This window comes from Conger conger, chromosome 2, assembly GCF_963514075.1.
Source record: "Conger conger chromosome 2, fConCon1.1, whole genome shotgun sequence".
Classification (NCBI taxonomy): Eukaryota; Metazoa; Chordata; class Actinopteri; order Anguilliformes; family Congridae; genus Conger; species Conger conger.
Window position 1 is genome coordinate 78,388,036 of NC_083761.1, and position 16,548 is coordinate 78,404,583.

Genomic DNA, 16,548 nt, shown 5'->3' on the forward strand with positions numbered 1-16,548 from the left:
ATTAGCCTTTATATGGTGTGTTAATGAGAAATTAGCCTTCATACAGTATGTTAATGAGAAATTAGCCTTTATATGGTGTGTTAATGAGAAATTAGCCTTCATACAGTATGTTAATGAGAAATTAGCCTTTATATGGTGTGTTAATGAGAAATTAGCCTTTATATGGTGTGTTAATGAGAAATTAGCCTTCATACAGTATGTTGATGAGAAATTAGCCTTTATATGGTGTGTTAATGAGAAATTAGCCTCCATACGCTGTGTTAATGGGAGTAATTAGCCTTCATACGCTGTGTTAATGGGAGTAATTAGCCTTCATGCGGTGTGTTAATGGGAGTAATTAGCCTTCACGCGGTGTGTTAGCGGGAGTAATTAGCCTTCACGCGGTGTGTTACTGGGAGTAATTAGCCTTCACACGGTGTGTTAGTGGGCGTAATTAGCCTTCATACGGTGTGTTAATGGGAGTAATTAGCCTTCACACGGTGTGTTAGTGGGCGTAATTAGCCTTCATACGGTGTGTTAATGGGAGTAATTAGCCTCCACATGGTGTGTTAATGGGAGTAATTAGCCTTCATGCGGTGTGTTAATGGGAGTAATTAGCCTTCATACGCTGTGTTAATGGGAGTAATTAGCCTCCATGCGGTGTGTTATTGGGAGTGATTAGCCTTCACACTGCGTGTGTGTTAGTGGGAGTAATTAGCCTTCATACGCTGTGTTAATGGGAGTGATTAGCCTTCATGCGGTGTGTTAATGGGAGTGATTAGCCTTCACACTGCGTGTGTGTGTGTCTCAGGGATGAAGACGTACCTGATCTCCGGGCGGAAGCTGGATGGGTCTCAGTGCAGCTGCTCTCAGCTGGGGCTGGGTGGGCGTGGCCTGGGAGGTACACTGAGCCCCGCCTCCCTCGCTCACACTCCTGATGTCACTGGGCGAGACTCCGCCCCCCCTGCTGCTGAAGACGCCCATTACACTCTTCCTGACCCGGCCAAGGTCAGTTCTGCCACAGGGAGAGACTAACACACACTCACGCACACACACACAGTGGTCCAAAAACTTTTCCCTCCCCCTCTTTTATACGTCTCCCACCCTCTCTCTCTCCCCCCCTCTCTTTCTCTCTCTCAGTCCCCCTGTCCCTCCTGCAGTGTGCTGGTTCAGGTGGAGGATCGGGGCCTGGAGGACGGTGCAGTTCAGAACGGTTGTCAGGACGAGCACAAGACCAACATCAGCAAGGTGCACGGCTACACCTCCCTGTGTTACCATGGCTACACCTCCCTGTGTTACCATGGCTACACCTCCCTGTGTTACAATGGCTACACCTCCCTGTGTTAGCATGACTATACCTCCCTGTGTTACCATGGCCACACCTCCCTGTGTTACCATGGCCACACCTCCCTGTGTTAGCATGACTATACCTCCCTGTGTTACCATGGCCACACCTCCCTGTGTTACCATGGCCACACCTCCCTATGTTACCATGGCCACACCTCCCTGTGTTACCATGGCCACACCTCTCTGTGTTACCATGACTACACCTCCCTGTGCTACCATGACTACACCTCTCTGTGTTACCATGACTACACCTCTCTCTCAGCTCTTTCTCTCTCCTGTACTCGCTGTCTCCTCTCCGTGACTCGGCCCTCCCTCCCTCCCTCCCTCCCTCCAGGCCCCGGGCCCCGGCCCCAAGGCTCTGAACGGGCTCCTGGGCCCCCCGGAGGCAGGCGTGGGCAGCAGCCAGACCTCACTCTGCGAGATGCTGCAGGAGAAGCAGAAGAAGTGGGCCGGGTCCGGAGCCATGGATCACTCCGCCCTCATCCCGCTGCGCAGCAAGAACTTCCGAGAGAGGAGCAACGCCCACTTCGTGGAGGTGATCAAGGAGGACAGGTGAGGGCCGTCCTTCTGCACACCGCCACTGTGACCACATGACGTCTGGGCTGGACGCAGACGGGGCTGCTGGGAGAGTGGCTCCTGTATCTTCCCCTCAGTGGGGTCACTGTTCTGCAACTCCACTGACACACACATACACACACACACACACACACACACACACAACTCCACTGCTTCTATCAGCATCAGTGTTCATTGGGTTATGGTCTGGGGGATTTGTGTGGAATGCACAACTAGCCTTGAAACATCACAACCTGGCAAGTGAGGCCACACACAGGCGCACGCACGCACGCACACACACACACACACACACACACACCTATACACACCTATACACACGCACACACACACACACCTATACACACCTTTACACACACACACACACATACATACACACACACACACACAAACACACACACCTATACACACCTATACACACACACACACACACACACACCTATATACACACACACACACACAGGCATGCACACACACCCAGCCTAAACCCACTTCCTAATGCATTTTTACATTTTCATTTACATTTTTGTCATTTAGCAGACGCTTTTAATCCAAAGCGACTTACAAGTGCATAGGTTCTTCCACAAGTTAAAGCATCACATCCATAGCTAGTAAAATACACATGAAGTGTTGTCCTAAATATATAGTCATCATAACTGCAATTTGTTTTTTTTGGGGGGGGGTTAGACAAGAGGGATAGGGATATCAGAAAGGGGGGCGGGGGAAATGGATGACATATAGTCCATCCATCCATCCATTATCTTAACCCGCTTATCCTGAATAGGGTCGCAGGGGGGCTGGAGCCTATCCCAGCATACATTGGGCGAAAGGCAGGAATACACCCTGGACTGGTCGCCAGTCCATCGCAGGGCACACACACCATTCACTCACGCACTCATACCTACGGGCAATTTAGACTCTCCAATCAGCCTAACCTGCATGTCTTTGAACTGTGGGAGGAAACTGGAGTACCCGGAGGAAACCCACGCAGACACGGGGAGAACATGCAAACTCCACACAGAGAGGCCCCGGCCGACGGGGGGGGTGACATACAGTGTGCAACAGAAACCAATCAATGGCAAATTCCCAGATAACATAAATTATATGTATTTTTGGATCAAAATCATTGGGTTAACCATGCATGTGTTTCACCTAGCATCTGTGTGGTTGCTGTGTTTTTCCATTACAGTTGCTCTTGAAATATAGTCGTATAGCATGTTAGCACAGTTACATTTATCCACACATGTTTATGTGTCAATTATTACTGGCCAGTTTAATGTTTTGGATGTAATTTTGCACAATTGTTATCTATGCTTTATATACGTATAAGCAAATATTGCTCTGTTTGGGCTGCCAGTTGTTGCACGTTAAGCGCTCCCCCGCTGTCCTGCCTGCTCTGACCACATCCCTGCACTGACCCCGCCCCTTTCTCCACCCCTCCAGTCTGATGAAGGATTACTTCTTCAGGCCTCCAATCAACAAGCTGAGCCTCAACTTCCTGGAGCCGTCTCTGGAGTCTGCATACAGGACCAGCTACCAGAAGGAGGTGTGTGTGAGTGTGTGAGTGTGTGAGTGTGTGAGTGTGCGAGTGTGTGAGTGTGTGAGTGTGCGAGTGTGCGAGTGTGCGAGTGTGCGAGTGTGCGAGTGTGCGAGTGTGCGAGTGTGCGAGTGTGCGAGTGTGCGAGTGTGAGTAACTGACTGTGACGCTGTAACTGTGACTGTGACTGTGTGTGCGAGTGTGAATCTCTGTGCATGTCTGTGTCTGGCTATCTGTCTGTCTTTGATTTCCACATCTCTGGCAGTGGTGGAGTTCTGTTACGTACATGCAGATCATAATTTCTTGGTACTGGCTGAGAACGGCTCAGTGTGGCTGCAGTCTCCTATTACCGTTCACTGCCCTCTGCTGGCTGCTGTAGGGTACTGCAGCTCAGACATTGATGGGCAGAATGCAGCTAGCGTGAGCCATCACACTAAAGCACACTAAAGCAGCACAGACACAAGCTGGAGTTATGCTGCTGTTGTTGTTGTTGTTGTTGTTGTTGTTGTTGTTGTTGTTCTGCCGTGGTGTTGAGGGTGATCTCTGGCTCTCAGATCGAGTCCCAGTGTCCAGTGCAGACCTTTGCGAGTCCGCGGTTCAGCTGGTTTCTGGACATGCTCCTGTCCTGCGCCGTGTTCCTGGCCCTCACGCTGGCCTGCTTCCTGCGGCCCTGCGTCAGCGGGGCCCCGCCCCCCACGCCCGCCCTGGCCTTCGCCATCGCCGCCGCCCTGCTGGAGGGAGGGGCCCTCGTCCTGTCTGTCCGGTGAGGGCGACATGTGAACATATAAACAACATGCACTATGGCACATGTGAACATATAAACAACATGCACTATGGCACATGTGAACATATAAACAACATACACTATGGCACATGTGAACATATAAACAACATACACTATGGCGCATGTGAACATATAAACAACATACACTATGGCACATGTGAACATATAAACAACATACACTATGGCACATGTGAACATATAAACAACATACACTATGGAACATGTGAACATATAAACAACATACACTATGGCACATGTGAACATATAAACAACATACACTATGGCACATGTGAACATATAAACAACATACACTATGGCACATGTGAACATATAAACAACATACACTGGCACATGTGAACATATAAACAACATACACTATGGCGCATGTGAACATATAAACAACATACACTATGGCACATGTGAACATATAAACAACATACACTATGGCACATGTGAACATATAAACAACATACACTATGGCACATGTGAACATATAAACAGCATACACTATGGCACATGTGAACATATGAAGGACATACACTATTGAACATGTGAACAAATAAAGAACATACATGATTGAACATGTGAAGAACATACGCGATTAAACATGTGAACATATGAAAAACACACACTATTGAACATGCAAACATACACTATTGAACATGTGAACATATGAAGAACATACACTATTGAACATGCAAAGAACATACACTATTGAACGTGTGAAAATATGAAGAACATACACTATTGAACGTGTGAAAATATGAAGAACATACACGATTGAACATGCAAGCATACACTATTGAACATGTGAACATATAAAGAACATACACTATTGAACATGTGAACATATGAAGATCATACACTATTGAACATGTGAATGGTAAATAGTTGGCATTTATATAGCGCATTTATCCAAAGCGCTGTACAATCGATGCTTCTCATTCACCCATTCATACACACACTCACACACCAACGGTGGTTGGCTGCCATGCAAGGCACCAACCAGCTCATCAGGAGCATTTAGGGGTTAGGTGTCTTGCTCAGGGACACTTCGACACGGGGGATCGAACCGGCAACCTTCCTGACTGCCAGACGCCCACTCTTACCACCTGAGCCAATGTTGCCCCAAATAAAGAACATACAGCATTGAACATGTGAACATACGGAGAACATACACCATTCTGAACCAAAGCAAGTAAGTCAAAATACAGAAACATACAGAACAAAAATAAAAGGGTGCCGGAGAGGTAAAAAAACTCAGGGACTTGTATGAAGATCTCCCCCAAAGAAGAACTGCAAAACGTATTGGTAATCAGAACACGTAAACATGCAGTATACCTGGACATACAGTTTACAAGCCTACGGTTGGCCTACCCAAAATAGGCTCACTGGTTGTCCCTCTGTTTATGGCAAGCTATGTCATGATTTGCCGCTAGTCTGATGCATTTTTCTGTGTTCACCTTTTGATTGGCATTTAAGTTTCAAATTCGGGGCATATTTTTGTGAATTTCTAATTGTGGTTTTCATCTTAACCCATAGGATACTTTTACAGATACTTTTATTTTTACTTAATTAGATGCTTGTCCGATTTTTGCAGATTTGTGTTGTGTGAGTGGACCCCACACCTCACTGCCATAAAATGCAATTGGATCAATTGCTGATTTGAACATTTTGAGCCAAATGTCCATTGGAATTTACTTTTTAATGACAGCCATTTTTTCTTTCTCTTTCAGTTTATTCACAGTAAATTGAAAGCCGTTCTGTAGAACTGATTAGCTGATAAATCAGCTGATTAGCTGATTTTTAATCCTAAATATGTGTCATATTGTACCTTGTTCAATTTTACTTGTTCCTCATGTGATATTTGTTTCAGTCCCTGATATCTGGATCTTTTGTTGGAACACAACAACTTTGTCCTTTTGTGAAGTTTACTGTCAGGGCCCAGGTCTGACAGAATGATTCTAGCACATCCAGGTTTTGGCTTTTACTCAAGACATTGTGCTCTAATCTTTTGTTTATTATACTGCAGAATACACACTTTACATTATTGCCATTTGGCAGACACTCTTATCCAGAGCGACGTACAGTTGATTAGACTAAGGAGACAATCCACCCCTGGAGCAATGCAGGGTTAAGGGCCTTGCCCAAGGGCCCAATGGCCCAATGGCTGTGCGGATCTTATTGTGGCTACACCGGGATTAGAACCAGCAACCTTGCGTGTCCCAGTCATGTACCTTAACCACTACACTACAGGCTGCCCCAGTCATGTACCTTAACCACTACGCTACAGGCTGCCCCACACACAGAACCAAGGTGAACCCCTTTTACTTGGACAGGGTGCTGCACTGTTCTCTCTGTTTCATTCTCTCATTCTCTCCCTTTTTCCTCCCTCTGTCAGCAGCATGGCGTTTTACCTGGACAGTGTGCTGGGCTGTACTCTCTTTCATTCTCTCATTCTCTCCCTTTTTCTCCCTCTGTCTGCAGCATGGCGTTTTACCTGGACAGTGTGCTGGGCTGTACTCTCTGTTTCATTCTCTCATTCTCTCCCTTTTTCTCCCTCTGTCGGCAGCATGGCGTTTTACCTGGACAGTGTGCTGGGCTGTACTCTCTTTCATTCTCTCATTCTCTCATTCTCTCCCTTTTTCTCCCTCTGTCGGCAGCATGGCGTTTTACCTGGACAGTGTGCTGGGCTGCACTCTCTTTCATTCTCTCATTCTCTCATTCTCTCCCTTTTTCTCCCTCTGTCTGCAGCATGGCGTTTTACCTGGACAGTGTGCTGGGCTGTACTCTCTTTCATCCTCTCATTCTCTCCCTTTTTCTCCCTCTGTCTGCAGCATGGCGTTTTACCTGGACAGTGTGCTGGGCTGCACCCGGAGGCTGCTGTGTGTGATCGCTGGCTGGGTCCCTCGTCATGTGACGGGGGCCGTGCTGGTGTCTCTGCCGGTGGTGTCCGTGTTCACACACTTCCCCTGTGGCTCCCAGCTGCCCGTACAGGTGAGTTAACCAATCACAGCGGGTGGGGGCGGGGTGTGAATGGACTGTGTTTGACAGGAGGGAGCTTCGTTATTTACTTATCAGTGGCAGCATTTCTGTGTGTGTGTGTGTGTGTGTGTGTGTGTGGTGTGCTGTGTGTGTGCTGGTGTGGTGTGTGGCGTGGCGTGGTGTGCGTCTGTAGTGTGTGGTGTGGTGTGTGGTGTGTGTGCGCGTCTGTGTGTGTGTCTGGTGTGTGTGCGGTGTGTGTGTGTGTGTGTGTGTCTGTAGTGTGTGTGTGGTGGTGTGCGGTGGTGTGTGTGGTGTGCTGTGTGTGTGTGTGGTGGTGTGTGGTGGTGTGCGGTGGTGTGTGTGCGTCTGTAGTGTGTGTGTGTGTGTGTGTGTGCGGTGGTGTGTGTGGTGTGCTGTGTGTATGTCTGGTGGTGTGCGGTGCGCATGCACGTGCGTTTGGGACGGCTGCAGTAACACACGTGCTCCTCTCTCCCCCTCAGTTCACCATGTTTATCTGCTGTGCCGTCATCATCGCCATCATCCAGTACTCTAACTTCTGCCAGCTGAGCTCCTGGATGCGCTCTGTGCTGGGCACTGCAGCTGGGGTGGCCCTGCTCATCCTGCTCTACAGCCCCCTCTGCAGGCCCAGGTCAGTCACTGCAGCCACAGCCCGCGTACACTCCCTCTACGACTCCTCATCCCATTACTCGCAACTTAGTGCATGGTGATGAAACTATACTTTTTCATTTTTCAGTGTAATAAGACATGATCATGCCTCACAGCAAGGAGGTCCCGGGTTTGAATCCCGGTCGGCCGGGGCCTCTCTGTGTGGAGTTTGCATGTTCTCCCCGTGTCTGCGTGGGTTTCCTCCGGGTACTCTGGTTTCCTCCCACAGTCCAAAGACATGCAGGTTAGGCTGATTGGAGAGTCTAAATTGCCCGTAGGTATGAGTGTGTGAGTGAATGGTGTGTGTGCCCTGCGATAGACTGGCGACCTGTCCAGGGTGTATTCCTGCCTTTCGCCCAATGTATGCTGGGATAGGCTCCAGCCCCCCTGCGACCCTGTTCAGGATAAGCGGGTTAGGATAGTGAATGGATGAATGAATTGAGTTTTTTTCAGCTTTCTTTCTGGTTTTACTGTCTGTAATGGTACCTGATGAGGGACTTGAGAGGCATTGTGAAATGCTTCCGGGCAGAAACTCCACTCCTATGTATTGGGTGCTTGAGCTGACTGAAATATTTCATTATGTTGCTCGAGGGGACAGCTGCAGTTCTCTGACTGATGCTGAGTGCAGTGTAGCCCCTGCTAGTGGCACTGCTGTGTGCAGTGTAGCCCCTGCTAGTGGCGCTGCTGAGTGCAGTGTAGCCCCTGCTAGTGGTGCTGCTGAGTGCAGTGTAGCCCCTGCTAGTGGCGCTGCTGAGTGCAGTGTAGCCCCTGCTAGTGGTGCTGCTGAGTGCAGTGTAGCCCCTGCTAGTGGCGCTGCTGAGTGCAGTGTAGCCCCTGCTAGTGGCGCTGCTGAGTGCAGTGTAGCCCCTGCTAGTGGTGCTGCTGAGTGCAGTGTAGCCCCTGCTAGTGGCGCTGCTGAGTGCAGTGCAGCCCCTGCTAGTGGTGCTGCGGAGTGCAGTGCAGCCCCTCCTAGTGCTGCTGCTGAGTGCAGTGTAGCCCATGCTAGTGGTGCTGCTGTGTTTTTTGTGCAAACTGTTGCATCTGATCACTACTCTCTTCCTGCTCCACTGTTCCTGCTCCACAGTTACCAGGGGTTAAGGTCAGTAGTCATTCTCAGTGCAGGTGTGTGTAGATGTGTGTGTAGAGGCAGGGCAGGTGTGTGTAGAGTACTGCAAGTTTATGTTTTCATTCGTTTGCCAGTTTTCTCCAAATTTATTTATTTTTATGGCCAAATAAATAAAATGGCCACTTGGCACGACTGTGTGATAATGTATGCAAAAGCGCATTTTCAAAAATTGATGTGATTGCAGTTATAAGTTGAGTTGTGTGATTGCAGTGATCAATTTATTGGTTGATTGAGTGATTGGTTGGTTGGTTGATGGATTGATTGATGCAGTCAGTGCAGAGTTTTGAGTTTCTGTTTCTACTAATTAGAGAGAGTTGTCAAGTCAACTCATCATTCATTTAAAGTGCATTTCAGAGAAGAAAGACACTGTACTTCTAAAAACATAGGGTTGTAAAAGATTATGCATAATGATTGGGCAACAGCATGATAATAACATCAACAGTAACAGCAAAGCCATTACAATATCAACAAGTCAAGGGTGCAAAGGGTGTGTTTTTAGTTTGCTTGTAAAAATTGTGACTTTGAGAGTTGTGGAGTTTTAGCACTGTTTTCTACTGCTCTGTCCGTGGCTAATCCACCCCCCTGCCCCGTCTCCCCAGATCCAGCCGTTTCCCCGCCAGCGGCAACGACACCGGGTCGAGCGCAGAACCGGAGGCAGAACCCGGGCTGGGCCCGGGGGCAGAGCTGCAGGCCCAGCTGGGCCCAGAGGCCATCCTGGCCTTCTTCCTGGTCCTCCTCCTCCTGTGGTTCCTCAACCGCGAGTTCGAGGTCAGCTACCGGCTGCATTACCACGGCAACGTGGAGGCCGACCAGCACCGCATCAAGATCCAGAACATGCGCAACCAGGCGGACTGGCTCCTGGGCAACATCATCCCCATGCACGTGGCGGAGCAGCTGAAGGTCACGCAGAGCTACTCCAAGAACCACGACCACGCCGGCGTCATCTTCGCCAGCATCGTCAACTTCAGCGAGTTCTACGAGGAGAGCTACGAGGGCGGCAAGGAGTGCTACCGCGTGCTGAACGAGCTCATCGGCGACTTCGACGAGCTGCTGCGCCGGCCCGCCTTCCACAGCGTGGAGAAGATCAAGACCATCGGCGCCACCTACATGGCGGCGTCGGGGCTGAACGCCCAGCGGGGCGCGGGGGACCCCGGCCAGCCGCTGGGGCACCTGCGGGCGCTCTTCGACTTCGCCCTGGAGATGATGCGGGTGATCGACGACTTCAACAAGAACATGCTGGGCTTCCAGTTCAAGCTGCGCATCGGGTTCAACCACGGGCCGCTGACGGCCGGGGTCATCGGCACCACCAAGCTGCTGTACGACATCTGGGGCGACACGGTGAACATCGCCAGCCGCATGGACTCCACCGGCGTGGAGTGCCGCGTGCAGGTGAGCGAGGAGAGCCACCGGGCGCTCAGCGACATGGGCTACCGCTTCCACTACCGCGGCACCGTCAACGTCAAGGGCAAGGGCCAGATGAGGACCTTCCTGTTCCCCGAGAGCGCCGAGCGGGAGCCCCCGCCCGGCCCCTGCCCGGCCCCCGCCCCGCCCGCCCTCCGCCCCCAGCTCCCCCCCACCGAGGAGGCCGACGACGGGGCAGGCTCCTCCCCTGGGACCGCGCCCGGCCCCGCCCCTGTCGCTGGGGATCGAGGCCCCGCCCCTGATGCCGCAGAGGATTCTGGGAATGTTCGGAGCGGCTCCGGTGACTCGGACCCTGCCCCTGGCCCCTCCTTGCCCAATATTCTGACCCCGCCCTCTGATATAGCCCCGCCCCCTAATCCCGCCCCCTCCTCCAATGCAGCACAGACCTCCTCCAATGCAAGTGTTGACCCCGCCCCGCTCGAGCCTGCTGGGTCTGCCCGTAGGGAGGAGGAGGAGGAGGAGGAGGAGGAGGAGGAGGCTGACGAGCTCACCGGACTCAGAGCAGCGGAGAGCCTATGACACGGTCCTCCGCCCAGCTCCTGTCTCACCCTCCCACTCCTGTGGGAATCGGGGGTGGGGCACCTCCAAGCCAGGCCCCTTTAGCGAAGCGTTTCCTGGGTGCGCGCTCAGGAGCGTGGGCCTTATCTATTGTCACAGATCACTTTCATCCCCCATCGGAGGAGCCAAAATACAGTGTTCAGATCTTAGGGAGTGCTCATTGGTGTGGGTACATAAGGGGCGGAGTGTAAGAGCACGTTTTACACCATTCTGTTTTTCTTTGCGTTTCCTGTCTTTATTTTTGTTGTTGTTTTTTTTTTCTCCTTTTAATTAAGTGCCTTCTGGATAAACAAAAAGAACAAGAAGAATGATCATCCAATCCGGCACTGAGGTCGGGGATAAAACGACTACAATGTAACTTAAATGAAAAAGGTTTAAACACAAACAGTAGCATGGCTGTTTTACAAAGTAGACTATGGCCAGGGAAAATGCTGTGCTTTCTTATTATAAGGGTTTTTTTGTTGGCTGCTGCAGTTCATATGAGCATTGCTCTTTTGTTTGATGAATCTTTATCACTTTTTGGATTTGAGCAATCACGCCTACTATACTCTAGACTGGGTAAATCACAAACATCAGGTAAAAAAGTGAGACGTGCCAGGAGTTGAATCATGAGGGAATTGTGGGTAGAATGAGGGAATTGTGGTTAGAATAAGGGAATTGTGGGTAGGATGAGAGAATTCTGGGTAGAATAAGGGAATTGTGGGTAGAATGAGGGAATTGTGGGTAGGATGAGGGAATTGTGGGTAGATCTGGGCTGGCAGGGAAGTCGCCATATGTGTGACAGACCGTCAGGAGAGGGAGGGGCTGTAATGTTTGTGTGTGTGTGTGTGTGCGTGTGCGTGTGCGCGTGCGCGTGTGTAAAGTGTGTTTAGAGGGTGGCACAGTGGGGATTATGGGAGGAAAGAAAGCTACATCTGACGCACAATTTTTCGCACAAGTTTTTGAACCGCAAGTTTGTTCTGCAGCTACTCTTCAATACAATAACACATCAAATGCAAGTAAATAAAAAAAATCATTTCAGAGGGAACAGGACTGGTACTTGTGTATACAGTTGCTGAAGTATACAGTGTGTGCGTGTGTGTGTGCGTGTGTGTGTGCGTGTGTGTGTGCGTGTGCACGATTTGCGCTAAAACCAGCCTGTGCTTGCGTATACAGTGAGTGCAGTGTGTGTGTGTGTGTGTGTGTGTGTGCGCGTGCGTGCGCGTCTGCACACTATAACCAGCAGGGGTCGCTCCAGTGCCTCAGAGTTATGAAGTGACCTGTTATGGACACTGCCAGCCTCCGCATGGGGAAGATACCATACACAGAGGATAAGTCACAGACTATTAGACTGTTCTTTAGATTACGATGATGGTTATTGTCGTCATTATTATTAAGCCCAGTGAAAATCTCTGGCAGGTGGCTGTGACCTGGCCATGACGCCATAGTCTTAGAGCCGATCCCTCCCGGATCTCACCCAGATCTCCTGCGGATCTTCCACAGATCTCTCCCAGATCTTCCGCTGATCTCCTCCTGATCTCTGCCAGATCCCTCCCTGATCTCAGGATTTAGTCCTTTGTAGCTAAATCTCGTATGGGAAAGCCATGGACTATAGGAGGCTGTCGCTGCTGCAGCAGCTGGAGTATGGCTGCTTTAGCTCCCATATTTCCATTGTGGGGTCCTGCTATGGATGCGGTGCCCACAATGCGTCCATATGGAGGATAAATCCGATCTGTCCCAAAACATATATTTTCCCCGGTGACCAATACTCTCACCTGAGACGGAGCACAAAAATCGCCTGCAAAATCACATTTTGGATTTGTTCACCAAAAAAACACACCCACCGATAGTCCTGTTGTGTTCGCCTGAATTGACATTTGCGGATTCCAGTCATGGAAAAACCCCAGGCACACATTTCGGCCTGTATTCATTAAGTGTGTTGGAGTTGGGCCGCTGATCTCGGGTCAGTTATGCGTTTAAGCTCTTAATTGATAAGCTTAGTATATGTGCAGGGAAAGATGAACCCAGACCAGCGCACTGTGGGGCCCTGTGGTATCTGACACTTGCTCTTAGGCTGAGACCCTTCAGAAATCCCTTGGTGGGACTAGTCATGCGTGTTCAATGAGCGACCGTGAGTACCCGTGTGTTGCTGTGGAGGGTTTTATGGGTTCATATCAGTCGGTTTGTGACGGGATGTCATGGCGGGGTCCTTACATGTGGGTCTGACCCAGTCAGAGTCCCTGTTTGAGCTGTCGGGTGGTTCTGACCCAATCACCAATCAGAGTTCCTGTTTGAGCTGTCGGGAGGTTCTGCTGTACTGATGTACTTTAACCATGTGCCACTTTGATTGAGTTAATATCTGGGTGCAGTGCTACCCATTTTCATAGTCATTTTGATGGTTTTTATAATGACGTGTACATGTATGATGAAAAGTATTTTTGTGTGTGTTTGACGACGATGATGATGATGATGATGGTGGTTGAGAAAGCGTAGTATTGCTGTGTGTGACCCCTGAACACACTCCTGTTGTGGAGCGTAGCTTGTGCTATGGGGCCTGCTGTGCCCTGGTCACGTGACTGCGTGAGGGAGGCGTGTCCAGTGTGCCATTTCTCTATCCCCCCCGCACATCGCTTGCCCGGCCTCCGTTCCTCTCTTTACGTTTTACCGAAGCCCCTTTCACCACCGTGACTTCTTTTTACTCAGCGTTCATCAGTGTGACTTTATTGATTAGTCGTAAAAAAAAAAAAAAACGGATCGATTCAGTCAAAATATTCAGGGGTCAGGGCACCCAGAATTACCCAAAATGGTGGTTGCCATGGCGCCCTGTGTGGACACACTTCCCTTTCTGCTGGACACGCCAACCTTGTAGTTGAATGCCGTCTATTTAAGACCCCGTGCAGTCACTTTATTTTTCCTCCTACAAGCTAACAAGGTGTCATTGTCTTTCCTCAGATTTATAAAGGGGAAATGAGAAACAAAATTAGCCTTTTGATGCAAAGTGTGTCATTTCTCAACACCAGAGCCAGACCACGCTTTCTGATTGGCAGCTCAGTAAACGGTTGCACAGCAGCATTGGTTTAAAATGTTCCACCGGAATTGCACAATAATCATGGCCTTCAGAAGACCGCCACCGACTCCTCCTGCAGTTGGCAGTATAAGAACTTAATGGCAGAAGGATGATGGTGATTTCACAAGGGCCTTCGTGAGGGAGAGGACTCTAATGGCCTGTAAATGATAATACAACACGTGTTAATAGGCCTGCCCGGCAGGCTTATACAGCCTCCGTAGAGGGGATCTGCCCGCTTAGTTCCTGTGCCTTTGTTACATTACATTACATTATTGGCATTTGGCAGACGCTCTTATCCAGAGCGACGTACCGTTGATTAGACTGAGCGGGAGACAGTCCTCCCCTGGAGCAATGCAGGGTTAAGGGCCTTGCTCAAGGGCCCGACGGCTGTGCGGATCTTATTGTGGCTACACAGGGATTCGAACCCCCGACCTTGCGTGTCCCAGTCATTTACCTTAACCACTACGCTACAGGCCCTACTACAGGCCCCTTGTCCTGGAGGCCTGGTGCTGGAGAAGAAGAAGGGTCTCACAGGATGCTGTCTAAGGCACTGCTTGATGCGGTCGTGAAGGCCGTCCATATTGGTCATCGAGAAACTCGCGCCTTTCCTGGCCTCTCATTGGAGGGGCAGTGAGGCTGGCTTCTTGTCCGTTTTAGCCAATGGCACGCCTGCTCTTTGGACGGTTTGTGTATTGGAGTAGGGTGAGGTGTAGGGAGGTGGGAGAGCCTCATTAGAGGAGAATGGGATTCTCCTACCCCCTGGTAGATCAAGCTTTAGTAAGCCTAATGCCTTATCACTGGTCATTCCTTGTGCTAAGCACAGCGATCACAATCTGTCAATCAGAGAGGAACATGGGAGTCGGGTAGTCAGGTTGTGTGCCGTGTGTTCTGTGTTAGTAAACTGTCTAACATCTGCCTGTAACATCCTTTCGAAAAAAAAAACAACAAACGGATTCTTGGAAGTTAAACGTGACCATTGGTGAAGAACACTGTGTACGGGTAGATACACGTGTACTTGCATTAACGCACAAATCCACCTGATTATCTTTTGAAAAGCTACTAATTGATTCTGTAAACAAACCAGTTATACACTTTTTTCCTGTGTTATCCAATGAGAATTATCCAAGGGAAGGTGACTAACCAATAGCCTGTCGGCCTTCACTGCAGAGAAGAGGATCTGTCCAATCACGTGAGCTGGCGACAGGAGCCTTGCTTCGGCCCGGCGTCTCAGACGTGTGAAAAATATGCCAAAGAATTTGAGGATTTGAGCGGAGTTATTATCGTTTTGATTCTTGTTTTTGTTTTTCAATCAGTAAATGCCATATTTTTTTTCTTATTGTTGTGCACATTGACAATCTTGTATCGTTTATACGCACGCAAACATTATCTGTATACATTTGCACAAGGCACTCGCTATATGTACATATGCATATATAATATCATATATGTACTTTTTTTTTTGTTTGATTTGTTTATTTATAAATGTGCATGTGCCAGATTCTGACTAAAGGACAGAGAACCAGCAGGGGAGGGGAGGGGAGGGGAGGGGGGGTTGAGGTGTTTTGGGAATGGAGTCGGCACAATTGGATAGAGAACTTTAATAACCATCACTCTAGATTCTAGAAACTTCTGTGGACAAAACCTATTGTATAAAAACGACTCCACTGTGTTTGTAACATCAGCCCCTCGCCCCTTGTTTTTTTATTTTATTTTGTAGATTCCGGACAGTATTGAAAGCACAGTTTGTTTGGCCTTATTTTTTTTTGTCAGGGGGTTCCATAAGACTTTTTCTGAAATCATTTGCTTACGAGTGGAGCGTGGTAAGCACACGGGGAGAGGCCTGCGTGGAGTCAGAATAAAGGAACAGAGAAGACCGCTGCTGCCGTCTGCGTAACCGCTCGGAGACGAACCCGGGGTCCCGATTTAAACGGAGAGCTCCCGGCGAGCGAAGGTGCAGATTACCCAGAAGGCCACAGGGGTGCCACGGGGAGTGACACGTGCTGGCACTGGGCCGTTTGATTTGGGAAGTGATGCCCTTGGGCCCATCTCTCGGTCGCTCGCTAAGTGATGGAAACCCCCTCTGGAACCTCCCCTCATGCCACAACCGCACACTGTCTGCACCCTGCCTAATGCACCTTTACTGACCCACAACTGCTCACTGTGTGTACACCACCCACTGTGTACAACTCCTGCTAAAGCACCTTTACTGACCCACAACTGCTCACTGTGTGTACACCACCCACTGTGTACAACTCCTGCTAAAGCACCTTTACTGACCCACAACTGCTCACTGTGTGTACACCACCCACTGTGTACAACTCCTGCTAAAGCACCTTTACTGACCCACAACTGCTCACTGTGTGTACACCACCCACTGTGTACAACTCCTGCTAAAGCACCTTTACTGACCCACAACTGCTCACTGTGTGTACACCACCCACTGTGTACAACTCCTGCTAAAGCACTTTTACTGACACACATCAGCACAACCCCCAACCCCCCCCACTACTACCACTTTTGTGTTT

General features: G+C 49.6%; 1 pseudogene; it reads left to right on the top strand.

The window, feature by feature from the left end:
• Positions 1-15,541, top strand: part of LOC133112055 (adenylate cyclase type 9-like) — a 33,292-nt pseudogene extending 17,751 nt beyond the window's left edge.
• The last annotated feature ends 1,007 nt before the right edge of the window (positions 15,542-16,548 follow it).